Here is a 13,294-nt window from a genome sequence, read left to right as displayed (position 1 = left end):
AATAGTGCATAGCTCAAGTCATATTTTCATGTTCATTTTACGTTAAAAGAAATTTAAATGTATTTTATTTTATACACAATTAAAAATACAAAAAAAACAACTTAGTAGTAGAAGAGAGATAACAGTTGCAGGATCCAGTCCACGTCTGAGCTATCAGAACAAACATGGCCGCCCTGTGATGAGGATCAGGGACCTCCAAGAAGAAGCTTCTCTCTCGCCTCAGATCTCGTGCTCGGCCTCGACGGCGCCACCTGCTCTTTTCTTTGAAGAGTCGTCAGGCAGAAGCGTTTCCGAGCGAGCGGCTGCAGGTGGGAATATTTAAGGGATTTAAAGAGTCTTCACAAGTCAATTCATTAAGACAAGGATGCGAGTTTCCATGGCGACGCGGCCGCCAGTCATCGCGGATCCAGAGTCCGTCTCCGGGGGCCAGGTCTCCTGGAGGTCAAGAGGTCACCTTGCATAGAGAAAATCACAGACTGAAGGATGATAAACGAATGAAGGGAGCATCTGGATTAATCCGCAGCTTGATGAGCGATAATCTGTTGTAATCTCACGCCTCAGACACGGGAAGCGCTCGGACGACGGGCGCACCTCCACTGCGGGGGGTCGGAGGTCGTGATGTTTGTGGAGGCCTCAGACAGAAACAGAGCATCTACGTAATCACAACATCACAATTAAACCTCATCCGCTGTAATCCCCGTTCGACCTGCCGTCCTAATCCCTCATTTTAACGTCGTGTTGATGATGTTTAAATGAACGTGTGGCTCGTTATCTCGCCCTTCAGCCCCAAACAACACCCGTCACTGCCCTCCTTTAATGAATCATCCCTCCTTCATACACCAACATTATTCCTGCCATATTCCTTCATCCATTTTCATCCATCATTTATTATCCACCATTATCATTCCTTTAATCCTAGGATCAAAGTCAGTTTTATCTTTTTTTAATTTTCATAATTTCCTCATCTGACCTTCACTATTCATTCATCCATCCTTCCCTCATTCTTAATCGACCCTTCATCACTCCTCATGCAACCTTCATCCATCCTTCATCACTCCTCATCCATCCTTCCCTCATTCTAAATCAACCCTTCATCACTCCTCATGCAACCTTCATCCATCACTCATCACTCCTCATCCATCCATCCCTCATCCTGCATCCATCCTCCACCGCTCTTCATCCATCCTCAATAACTCCTCGTCCATCATACCCTCATACTTTATCCATCCCCCATCACTCTTCATGCATCCTTCATCTATCCTTCATTACTTGTCATCCATCCTACCCTCATACTTTATCCATCCCTCACCGCTCTTCATGTGTCCTTCATCCATCCTTAATCACTCCTCGTCCATCCTTCCCTCATCCTTTATCCATCCCTAACCACTCTTAATGCATCCTTCATCCATCCTTCATCACTTGTCATCCATCCTTCCCTCATCCTTCATCATCCCTCACCGGTCTTCATGCGTCCTTCATCCATCCTTCATCACTTGTCATCCATCCTTCTCTCATCCTTCATCATCCCTCACCGGTCTTCATCCATCCTTCATCCATCCTTAATCACTCCTCATCCATCCTTCCCTCATCCTTTATCCATCCCTCACCGCTCTTCATGCATCCTTCATCCATCCTTCATCACTTGTCATCCATCCTTCCCTCATTCTTAATCATTCCTTCATCACTACTCAGGCATCCTTCATCTATCCTTCATCACTTGTAATCCATCTTTCATCACTCCTCATCCATCCTTCTCTCATCCCTTATCATCCCTCACCACTCTTCATGGACCCATCATCCATCCTTTATCACTCCTTATCCATCCTTCTCTCATCCCTTATCATCCCTCACCACTCTTCATTCATCCATCATCATTCCTTCATCACTTGTCATCCATCCTTTATCCATCCTTCATCCCTCCTCATGAATCCTCCATCAACCCTTCATCACAAGTCATCCATCCATCCCCTCATCCTTCATCCTTCCTTCTGGTTATAGTCCAGAGATCTGATGTAACTGCAGTGTGATTCTGATGGTGAGAAGAAGCTCTTCATCGCCCCGGGCTGCTCCTCCCTGGTGGTCTTCATCCTCCTCCCTCCCCCTCTGGCTGCTCAGTCAGAGCGTCTTTGTAGCCGGGCCGGTCCAGAGTCTGCAGGGTCTACCCACAATCCTCTGAGCTGAGGAGACGCTGCAGTCGGAGTCCTCGCCGCGGGCCATCCAACCTCACCGAATTCATCACAGTCCAAATCCATCACGAACCAGAACCGGGCTCTCCAAGGACCCGGAGCACCGAGGCTCCATCCGTCCGAGCGGACTGTGATGTCACTTCCTGATGAGAGTCAGGCACCTCTGATGCTGGTTTGATTGACGGATCGTCTGCACCGGCAGGAGTGGTGAAGTTTGCGGGAGCGGGCGTCAGGAACCCCGGCGCCGTGGTCATGTAGTCGTAGCGGATTAGCAGCATCTTACACTAATTAGCGGCGGCGCGAGGAGCGGCGAGGTTCGGAATAATTAAGCGGCACTTTGCGTGGATCCGCGGAACCTCTCGACTTCGGCGACGCTCCGACTTGACGAGCTTCATCACGGCGAATCATGTCGGTCCTCCCACACGTGCTGAATAAAACATCCTGTTGCTCAATTATTCATCTTTGAGTGACGGAAAGTTGCTCATTAGAGCAGGAAGTGGATTCAAGTCACTGGTTTCCAAGACGCCATTTTAGTTCCGTCTCGTCAGTCAACGCGAGGCCCGCTGGCTCCGACTGGCAGCCGGATGATCCGATAATCCGGTCCCAGACTGCTATCAACGATACGGATGCTGGACTTAATTGTTTGTGCTTCCATCGCTGCGTCGGCTCTGGAGCTGCCGTGATGTCACATGATCAGTATAGCAAATATTTGGTTGTTTTTATCTCATACGGTGGACTCATTGACCTCTCTTGAATCTGGACTTTCTGGACTATCTGGACGCTCTGAACTCTCTAGATTTCCTGGACTTTGGACTCTCTGTACTCTCTGGACATCAACTTTGTGCTAAATTTTTTATGTATGAAAAGTGCCATAATAAAATGTAAATAGAGTTTATTATTATTATTATTATCCTGACTGTGAACTCTTGACTGCCTAAAATTACTTGACCCTGTACACTCTGGACTCCATGGACTAACTTGACACTGGACTCTTTGTACTCATTGGACTAACTTTACCCAGGAATTCCTGTACTATCTTGACTCTGATCTCACTGGCTTCTCTGGCCTCTCTGGACTGTCCAAACTCACTTGACTTTGGACTCTCTGGACTCTATGGACTCCCTTGACTCCCTGGACTAACTTGACTTTGACCTTTCTGAACTAACTTTACTTGTACACTCTTGACTCCTTGGACTAAACTGACTCTGGACCATCAGTACTCTTTGTACTCCTTGGAATAACTTTACTCGGGACTAACTTGACTATGGACTCTAAGGACTCTCTGGACTATGGCCTCTCTGGACTCTAGACACGCTGGACTCCAAACTCTCTGGACTTACTTGGCTCTGGACTCATTGGACCCTCTAGACACACTGGAATCTCCGGACTCTGGACTGCTAGACTCACCCGCTCTGGACTCTCTGGACTCTGGACCAACTTGAATCTGAACTCTATGGACTACCTGGACTAACTTGACTTTGAACTCTCCGGACTAACCTGACTCTCTGGAAACTCTTGTGAAGTTTGAGCCGTCATCTCATCAAAGTAACGAGTGTGAGGAGCATCTGAAGATGTTTATTAATGACTCGGACGTGCTGGCACAGTGACCAGTGTTGGGGGGTCAGTCGATGGTGGTGGGGGGACAAACGTCTGGTGGACATCCATATTTATGTCCAGCTCTGTGTTCTGCTGCCATGACGACAGCCGTCGGACATCTGAGGCGCTTCATTTTCCCCAGACGTCCCGGTGAGACTGGACAAAGGTCACCAATATCAGAGGAGCTGATCCTCATCCCTGGTGGGGATACTGGTGTTACTGCTGAGGTCCGGGTCTGAGGTCCCCCCCCCCCGGAAAGTTAATATTTTTTTGTCCATATCTGCAGAGTCTCAGCGGCCACAGGCAGGGACTAGGATGAAGAAACAAGAGGATCTCTGTCCAAAATGAATCCAACTTCAATGACCTGTCTCAGAACTTCTTTTTGGTCCCCGAGAGGGGGTGCTACCCCATGGCACTCGAGTCTGATGGTTCTGGTGCTGCTGGTCCCCCACGGTTGAGTTCATGTATTCGTGGTTGATCTATTTTAAGGACATTGTTGAAAAAGTCCAGCTTCCGCCTGAAGGCACCAGAGTCCAAGACCACGAACAACAGACCCGATTGTTCTGGCACTTGACCTCCGAGAAATGATGTAGACTTTGGGACATCTGCTGGGATCTCAGACCCGCCTTTGTCTCTCAGACCACCACCCCGGGCCTGTAGGGCGATGACGGAAGTCCCCCTGGTTGAGGATGAAGATGATGAAGATGAATTCGATGGTGTTGACAACCATGAAAACACTCGCTTTCATGAACACTTTCTTCCACACAGAGACACAAAGGTCAAAGGTCTCCTGACGACAATAATCAGATTAAATATCAGATTTTTTTTTAAAAATCCATTTTAAGCATCAATTAAATAATCTGCTGTATCAGATTAAGATCCATTAAACATCTCAATGTGCTGAAATCCTTCGACGTGCTAATCTGATTATTATTATTATTACTACTCTCACACCCAGACACACACACACACACACACACACACACACACACACACACACACACACACACAGGATCAAGACTGTGGTCATGTAGCCTCTAAATTAAAATGAAAGTAAATATTGTTGTTGATCGTGGATGTCTGAGGGGCTGCTGCAGGTCCAGATTAAAGCTCTCAGACTAAAAGTCTGAGCTGTCGACCACGGATCCATCAAGTCCTCCAACTGACTTTCTCAACAGCGCACAGAACTTCTGAGCCCACGGGCCGCCGTCCACTCCACCGCCGTGATGCTGCTATCGAGGACTCCCTGGTGGATCAAGCCATTATCCCAGAGTGGAGCCCAAAAAGTTCTGCTCTCACGGGTCAGAACCCCGGTCTGGGTTGAGGAGAGATCTCACCGACTTTCAAGAGGACCAATTCGCGCACACACAAGCAGAGAACACACATACTCACTCACTCACTCGCTCACTCGCACACATACACACACATGCACACGCACACATACTTATACACACACAAACACACACTAGTATACACATTCATATATTAACTCTCACTCACACATAGTAACACACATTTCAAACTATCATACATATAAACACTTACACACACATAAAAAGACACGTACACACACTTTAACTTACCCAAAAACAAACAAAGACGCACACATTCACGAACATACACACAAAACATGCACAGACACACACATTCACAAACACACACTAGAAACTCATAGACATTTGCACACTCTCTCACATGCAATCATACACACTCGTAAATTTACAAACATACACACAAACGACTACATACAGACACACTCATGAACATTCAATAACACAAATTGACTCAAACACACATTCAAACACACACAAAACACTACCACATTCATAAACACACACACAAAATAAACACTAACACATTCAGAAACACACACACACAAAAAACACCAACACATTCAGAAACACACACACAAAAACACACAGACACATTTAGAATCACACACATACAAAAAAAACACTAACACATTCAGAAACACACACACAAAAACACACAGACACATTCAGAAACACACACACAAAATAAACACTAACACATTCAGAAACACACACACAAAAACACACAGACACATTTAGAATCACACACATACAAAAAAAACACTAACACATTCAGAAACACACACACAAAAACACACAGACACATTTAGAATCACACACATACAAAAAAAACACTAACACATTCAGAAACACACACACAAAAACACACAGACACATTTAGAATCACACACATACAAAAAAAACACTAACACATTCAGAAACACACACACAAAAACACACAGACACATTTAGAATCACACACAGAAACACACAAACACAGTCACACATCTCCACGGGTTCTGTAGACTTCAGCACGTCACTGGTCCAGAATCAGAGTCCCTCAAACACAAACTGGACTGGGACCTGAACTCAAGCCGACTGAAGTTGTGTGATCCAGAACCGGCAGTTCTTCAACGCTCCTTCGTTGGTGGATCATTGATTTCCTTGAGGGCCGCCTTGTCCATTCAGAACCAAGCAGACAGTCTTTGACCGGCACCGACCCACAGGTGACGATGACGACAAGTCTCCTGACCTCTCTGCGCCGAGAGGTTCTGGTCCGGAGCCCGTCCAGCCCTCATCACTCACTTTTAGCTCTGTATTGATCAGCTGACAGCGCCGGGGCCCAGATTTACGCGGGACTTGTACGGGACCAGAACCACCTCCGACCCGCTTACCTGCTAAAAGCTTCTGTGCGCAGACTTGACGGAGATTTATCTCCTGACGTGATGACCAGCTGATGCCGGACCTCCAGAGAGAGGAAGGGCCACGAACACAGACACACACACATACGGATGCTGTTCATCAAACGTGATTTGTGGGTCGCCGGACGTCCAGAGTCCAGGAGCTGAAGGATTTGAACGGGAGGCCTGTCTCATGACGGAGGGGGCGGAGCCTGGACGACCTTTACAGAGACACTCATTGCAGGATGTTGATGATCTGTGCTGAGAGTGTAGTTACACATGTAATTCATCAACGCACACACACACCGGCTCAGTCAGGCCCTGATGCAGCAGAACTCGCTGCTCATGATGTTAAAATAAACTTGTCCTTGTTGATTATGTGTGTGTTAATGGGTGTGCGTGTTAGAGTGTGTGTGTGTGTGCGTGCGTTTCAGGTGTAGCTGTAAGATGGATGAGGCACGGGACCAGCATCAGGGCTGCTGGAGGTGATGCCAGGCATCAGCAAGGTCAGCAGTTTAAGGTGCCTTTGAGCAAAAATATGAACCAGCAGGACTTCTTGTGTCTGGTCCCTTTGACCCAGAAAAAAAAAAGCTTGGATTGACTATAAGTGCAGGACCAGTTCTGGTCTCCACTGACCTGATCATCATCTGAAATACAATCATGATAACACTCATGAAGATTGTAGGTAACCACGGCGATGTTTGTTGGTAACCATAGTGCCAGTTGTTTGTAACCCTGGTGAAGATTGTTGGTAACCATGACGATGTTTGTTGGTAACCATAGTGCCAGTTGTTTGTAACCCTGGTGAAGATTGTTGGTAACCATGACGATGTTTGTTGGTAACCATAGTGCCAGTTGTTTGTAACCCTGGTGAAGATTGTTGGTAACCACGGCGATGTTTGTTGGTAACCATAGTGCCAGTTGTTTGTAACCCTGGTGAAGATTGTTGGTAACCATGACGATGTTTGTTGGTAACCATAGTGCCAGTTGTTTGTAACCCTGGTGAAGATTGTTGGTAACCATGGCGATGTTTGTTGGTAACCATAGTACCAGTTGTTTGTAACCCTGGTGAAGATTGTTGGTAACCATGGCGATGTTTGTTGGTAACCATAGTGCAAGTTGTTTGTAACCCTGGTGAAGATTGTTTGTAACCCTGGTGAAGATTGTTGGTAACCATGTTGACGATTGTCTATCACCATGGCGAAGACTGTTGGTAACCATGGTGATTGTTGTCGGCAACTACAGGGAAATTTGTTGGGAACCACAGGTGACGTTTGTTGGTAACCATAGGAATGATTGTTGCCATTTGTTTTTAACCCAGAGGAAGATTTTTGGGAACCATGGTGATGATTGTATGTGATCATGTTTACGTTTGTTTTTTCATCATATTGAAATTGTTGTTACCATGGTGATTATTGTTGTTGTTACCATGGAAATGATTGTTGGTAGCCATGATGACTATTTTTGATCATGGTACTGATTGTTTTAGTCGTTGTCAAATTGTTGGTAACCATGGTGATTTTTGCTTGTTACCATGGTTATTATTGCTGTTACCATGGTTATTATAATAACCATGGGGGTGACTGTTGGTGATCATGGTAATGCTTGTTTGAACCGCGGTGATGATTGTTGGTACCCATGGTTATCGTTGTAGCACTGCATCAGTTTCTTCTTTGGGAATAAAACATGAGGAGTTTCTGTGTTTGGTTTATGTGTGTCTCTCTGTGACGATGTTGTGTCTGGGAGTGTGTTCGGGGCTAAGTGTGAGTCTCTGAGTGCGAAGGGATTCTTGGGGTTGTGTGCGCCCCCCAATCTCTGTCAATAGTCCACTCTGCTGTGACATTGATCGTCACAAATGTGATCGATATGGTTCCTGCTGCTGGGTGAATTAAAGTGCAGCCTCGAGTGGCGCCCCCTGCTGTTCCATCACTCTACAATTAACTCCCAGCTGGTGGTTACCTGCTGCTGTGACCTGTCAATCATCTCTTTCCATTCTGATCAACATTGTTTCTATCTGTCGTCCAGGAAGTGGCAGCCGACTGGTCAAATGACTGACTCAGGAGTTAGAACTCACAGAGGTTATTTGTGTCACTTTGAGGTACAACTCACAACACAACACAAATAGGGTGGAGGTCACTTTCTATTTGTTTTTAAATCCACTTTGAAACTAACACACAAGTCTTCTGTCTTACATGACTGCTGATCCTCCTGCTGGTGGAACTGTCCCAGTAGAAGAAGATTATTTTGATCCATATTCTGGGAAGGTTCTGGCCGGCTTCCGCTTCTCTCCAGATTGCTGCCGCCCCCGCTACATTAGCAGGCTAGCAATTGAGTTAGCCTGACCTCTGACCCCTGTGCCATGAGTGGGTTTGCATCATGTGGCGTTTCATTTCCCAGAATCCTCCCTGGCGGCCTCAGACTGAGCTCCGTAGCGATGAGAAGCCGGCGGCGGCAGAGATGGCGGTGTGCGTGGGTGGCCTTGGAGATTGATGAGTGGCCGGAGAAGATACAGTGATTCACCTCCTTTATTTCCTGGGAACCTTTGAGCAACACTCAAATGTGTGACGCCCACCTGGACAGATGATGAAAAATGATGGAGGAGCACGGTGGGACGAAGGCGGGTGATAAATGGATGAAGGAGGATGAAGATGAAGTGATGAAGGTGAATGATGAAGGAGTGAAGTTATGAAGGTGAAGGACAGATGATAGGGTGATGAAGGAACATGATGGAGGGATGAAGGTAGATGATGGAGAGATGATGGAGAGATGAAGGAAGATGATAGAGGGGTGAAGGAAGATGATGGATGGATGAAGGTAGATGATGGAGAGATGATGGAGAGATGAAGGAAGATGACGGAGGGATTAAGGAAAATGATGGAGGGATGAAGGAAGATGGTGGAGAGATGAAGATAGATGATGGAAAGGTGAAGGAAGATGATGGAGAGATGAAGGAAGATGATGGAGGGATGAAGGAAGATGATGGAGGGATGAAGGAAGATGGTGGAGAGATGAAGATAGATGATGGAAAGATGAAGGAAGATGATGGAGAGATGAAGGAAAATGATGGAGAGATGAAGGAGGATGATGGCGAGATGAATGAAGATGATGGAGAGATGAACGAAGATGATGGATGGATGAAGGAAGATGATGAAGGGATGAAGGAAGATAATGGAGAGATGAGGGAAGATGATGGATGGATGGATGAAGGAAGATGATGGAGAGATGAAAAAAGATGATGGAGGGATGAAGGAAGATGATGGAGCGATGAAGGAAGATGATGGATGGATGGAGAAAGATGATTGAGAGATGAAGGAAGATGATGGAGGGATGAAGGAAGATAATGGAGCGATGAAGGAAGATGATGGAGAGATGAAGGAAGATAATGGAGAGATGAGGGAAGATGAGGGAAGATGATGGATGGATGGATGAAGATGATGGAGAGATGAAGGAAGATGATGGACGGATGAAGGAAGATAATGGAGAGATGAAGGAATATAAAGGAGAGATGAGGGAAGATGATGGATGGATGGATGAAGGAAGATGATGGAGAGATGAAAAAAGATGATGGAGAGATGAAGGAAGATGATGGATGGATAGATGAAGATGATGGAGAGATGAAGGAAGATGATGGAGGGATGAAGGAAGATGATGGAGAGATGAAGGAAGATGATGGAGAGATGAAGGAAGATGATGGAGGGATGAAGGAAGATGATGGTGGGATGAAGGAAGATGATAGAGGGATGATGTGGAAGGGAAACAGCAACAGTCATTTCACAACCATCATTCATTCAAGCTCTTGTCGATATGATGAAACTTTCCCATGATGCACCTGAGCCTGCAAATTCTGCTGAGTCATCGAGTCGCTGTAGAAAGGCTGCAGTCGTTATTCTGTCACTCCGCTTGTCATCATGTGACTCTTACACACAATCACATGACCACAGTCGGACAGGTCTCTGTCCAAATGAGGATAATTTAAAGAAACGAGGACGGTTGCCGCGGAGACGGAGCGTAGCACTGACAGGAGCGCCGGGAAGCTTCAGGGCTTCAACTTATTTATGGAAAACCTGAAACTTAATTGGAAAAGTCAGGAAACTGTCAGAGTGACGAGAGATTACCAGACGAACATGGAGGAGCACACTAACACACAATTACACACTAACACATACACTAACACACAATTACACACTAACACATACACTAACACACAATTACACACTAACACATACACTAACACACAATTACACACTAACACATACACTAACACACAATTACACACTAACACATACACTAACACACAATTACACACTAACACATACACTAACACACAATTACACACTAACACATACACTGACACACAATTACACACTAACACATACACTAACACACAATTACACACTAACACACAATTACACACTAACACATACATTAACACACAATTACACACTAACACATACATTAACACACAATTACACACTAACACACATACATTAACACACAATTACATACTAACACATACATTAACACACAATTACACACTAACACATGTACATTAACACACAATTACACACTAACACACGTACATTAACACACAATTACACACTCACCACACACATACATTAACACACAATTACACACTCACCACACACATACATTAACACACAATTACACACTAAAACACACATACATTAACACACAATTACACACTAACACACGTACATTAACACACAATTACACACTCACCACACACATACATTAACACACAATTACACACTAACACATGTACATTAACACACAATTACACACTCACCACACACGTACATTAACACACAATTACACACTCACCACACACATACATTAACACACAATTACACACTAAAACACACATACATTAACACACAATTACACACTCACCACACACAAACATTAACACACAATTACACACTCACCACACACATACAATAACACACAATTACACACTCACCACACACATACATTAACACACAATTACACACTCACCACACACATACATTAACACACAATTACACACTCACGACATATACACACATTGACCCATGGAAGCACTTAAACACTCACGACACACTCACATTTACATACCGTAACACACAATTACACACTCACATTTACATACATTAACTCACAACATACACACACATTGACCCATGCACGCACTTACACACTCATGACACATACATTTGCATACATTAACACCCACTTACACACTCACGACATACACGCACATTTACACATTTACGCACTTACACACTCACGACACACACACAATAACACACAATTACTGACTCACGACATACACACACATTGACACATGCACACACTTACACACTCACGACACACATACATTAACCCACAATTACACACTCACGACATACACACACATTTACACACTTACACACTCACGACATACACGCACATTTACACATTTACGCACTTACACACTCACGACACACACAATAACACACAATTACAGACTCACGACATACACACACATTGACACATGCACACACTTACACACTCACGACACACATACATTAACCCACAATTACACACTCACGGCATACACACACATTTACACACTTACACACTCACGACATACACGCACATTTACACATTTACGCACTTACACACTCACGACACACACAATAACACACACTTACACACTCACGACACACATACTTTAACCCACAATTACACACTCACGACATACACACACATTTACGCACTTACACACTCACGACATACATACATTAACCCACACTTACACACTCACGACATACACACACATTTACGCACTTACACACTCACGACATACATACATTAACCCACACTTACACACTCACGACATAGACACACATTGGCACATTTACGCACTTACACACTCACAACACACATACATTAACACACAATTACACACTCACAACATACACACACATTTACGCACTTACACACTCACGACATACATACATTAACCCACACTTACACACTCACAACATACACACACATTGGCACATTTACGCACTTACACACTCACAACACACATACATTAACACAAACTTACACACACACATTGAAACATTCACACACTTACACACTCACGACACACATATTAACAGACTTACACACTCACGTTGAGACACAATTACACACTCACTACACACACACTTACACGCACACGCAGAAACACACACACACTGACAAACACATCCCATCTACAAACACATTGACACACGTCACAACATACAAACAAATGCACACTCCCAAAACACACTTACACACTTACAACACACACACTATCTGACAAACATTCACTCACTTACACATCTCACCTGCACACACACTAACAACACACACTGACAAACTCACTCACCTCCAAATCCCACCTACACACTAAAGACACTCATTGACACAGACGTACACACTCACACAAACAAACACACTGGTCACACACGTACACATTCCCACTCACACAGACCCACACTCTCACACACTCTCACAGACAGACACACACTTACAGTTAGACAGACACACACACAGAAAGACACACACATGCCCTCTATCTCGGAAGGTTCTGGATGCTGTGGGACTGTTTCTATGGCAACAGTAGCACATTTACTCCCCACAGTGTTTTTGACTGTGGACAGGAAATGACATCATCGCCCACAGAGGGGGGCCGCCCTCTTCATCCCAGAACAGATCTTCAGAGCTGGAGCGCCGGGGCCGATGACGCTGGAGGCAGCGGTTTCCTCGGACACTCTGGTTTCCT

This window comes from Callionymus lyra, chromosome 9 (genome assembly GCF_982586985.1).
Source record: "Callionymus lyra chromosome 9, fCalLyr1.hap1.1, whole genome shotgun sequence".
In the NCBI taxonomy this organism is placed as follows: Eukaryota; Metazoa; Chordata; class Actinopteri; order Syngnathiformes; family Callionymidae; genus Callionymus; species Callionymus lyra.
The sequence above is the reverse complement of the archived record's forward strand: the minus strand, read 5'-3'. Positions refer to the sequence as shown.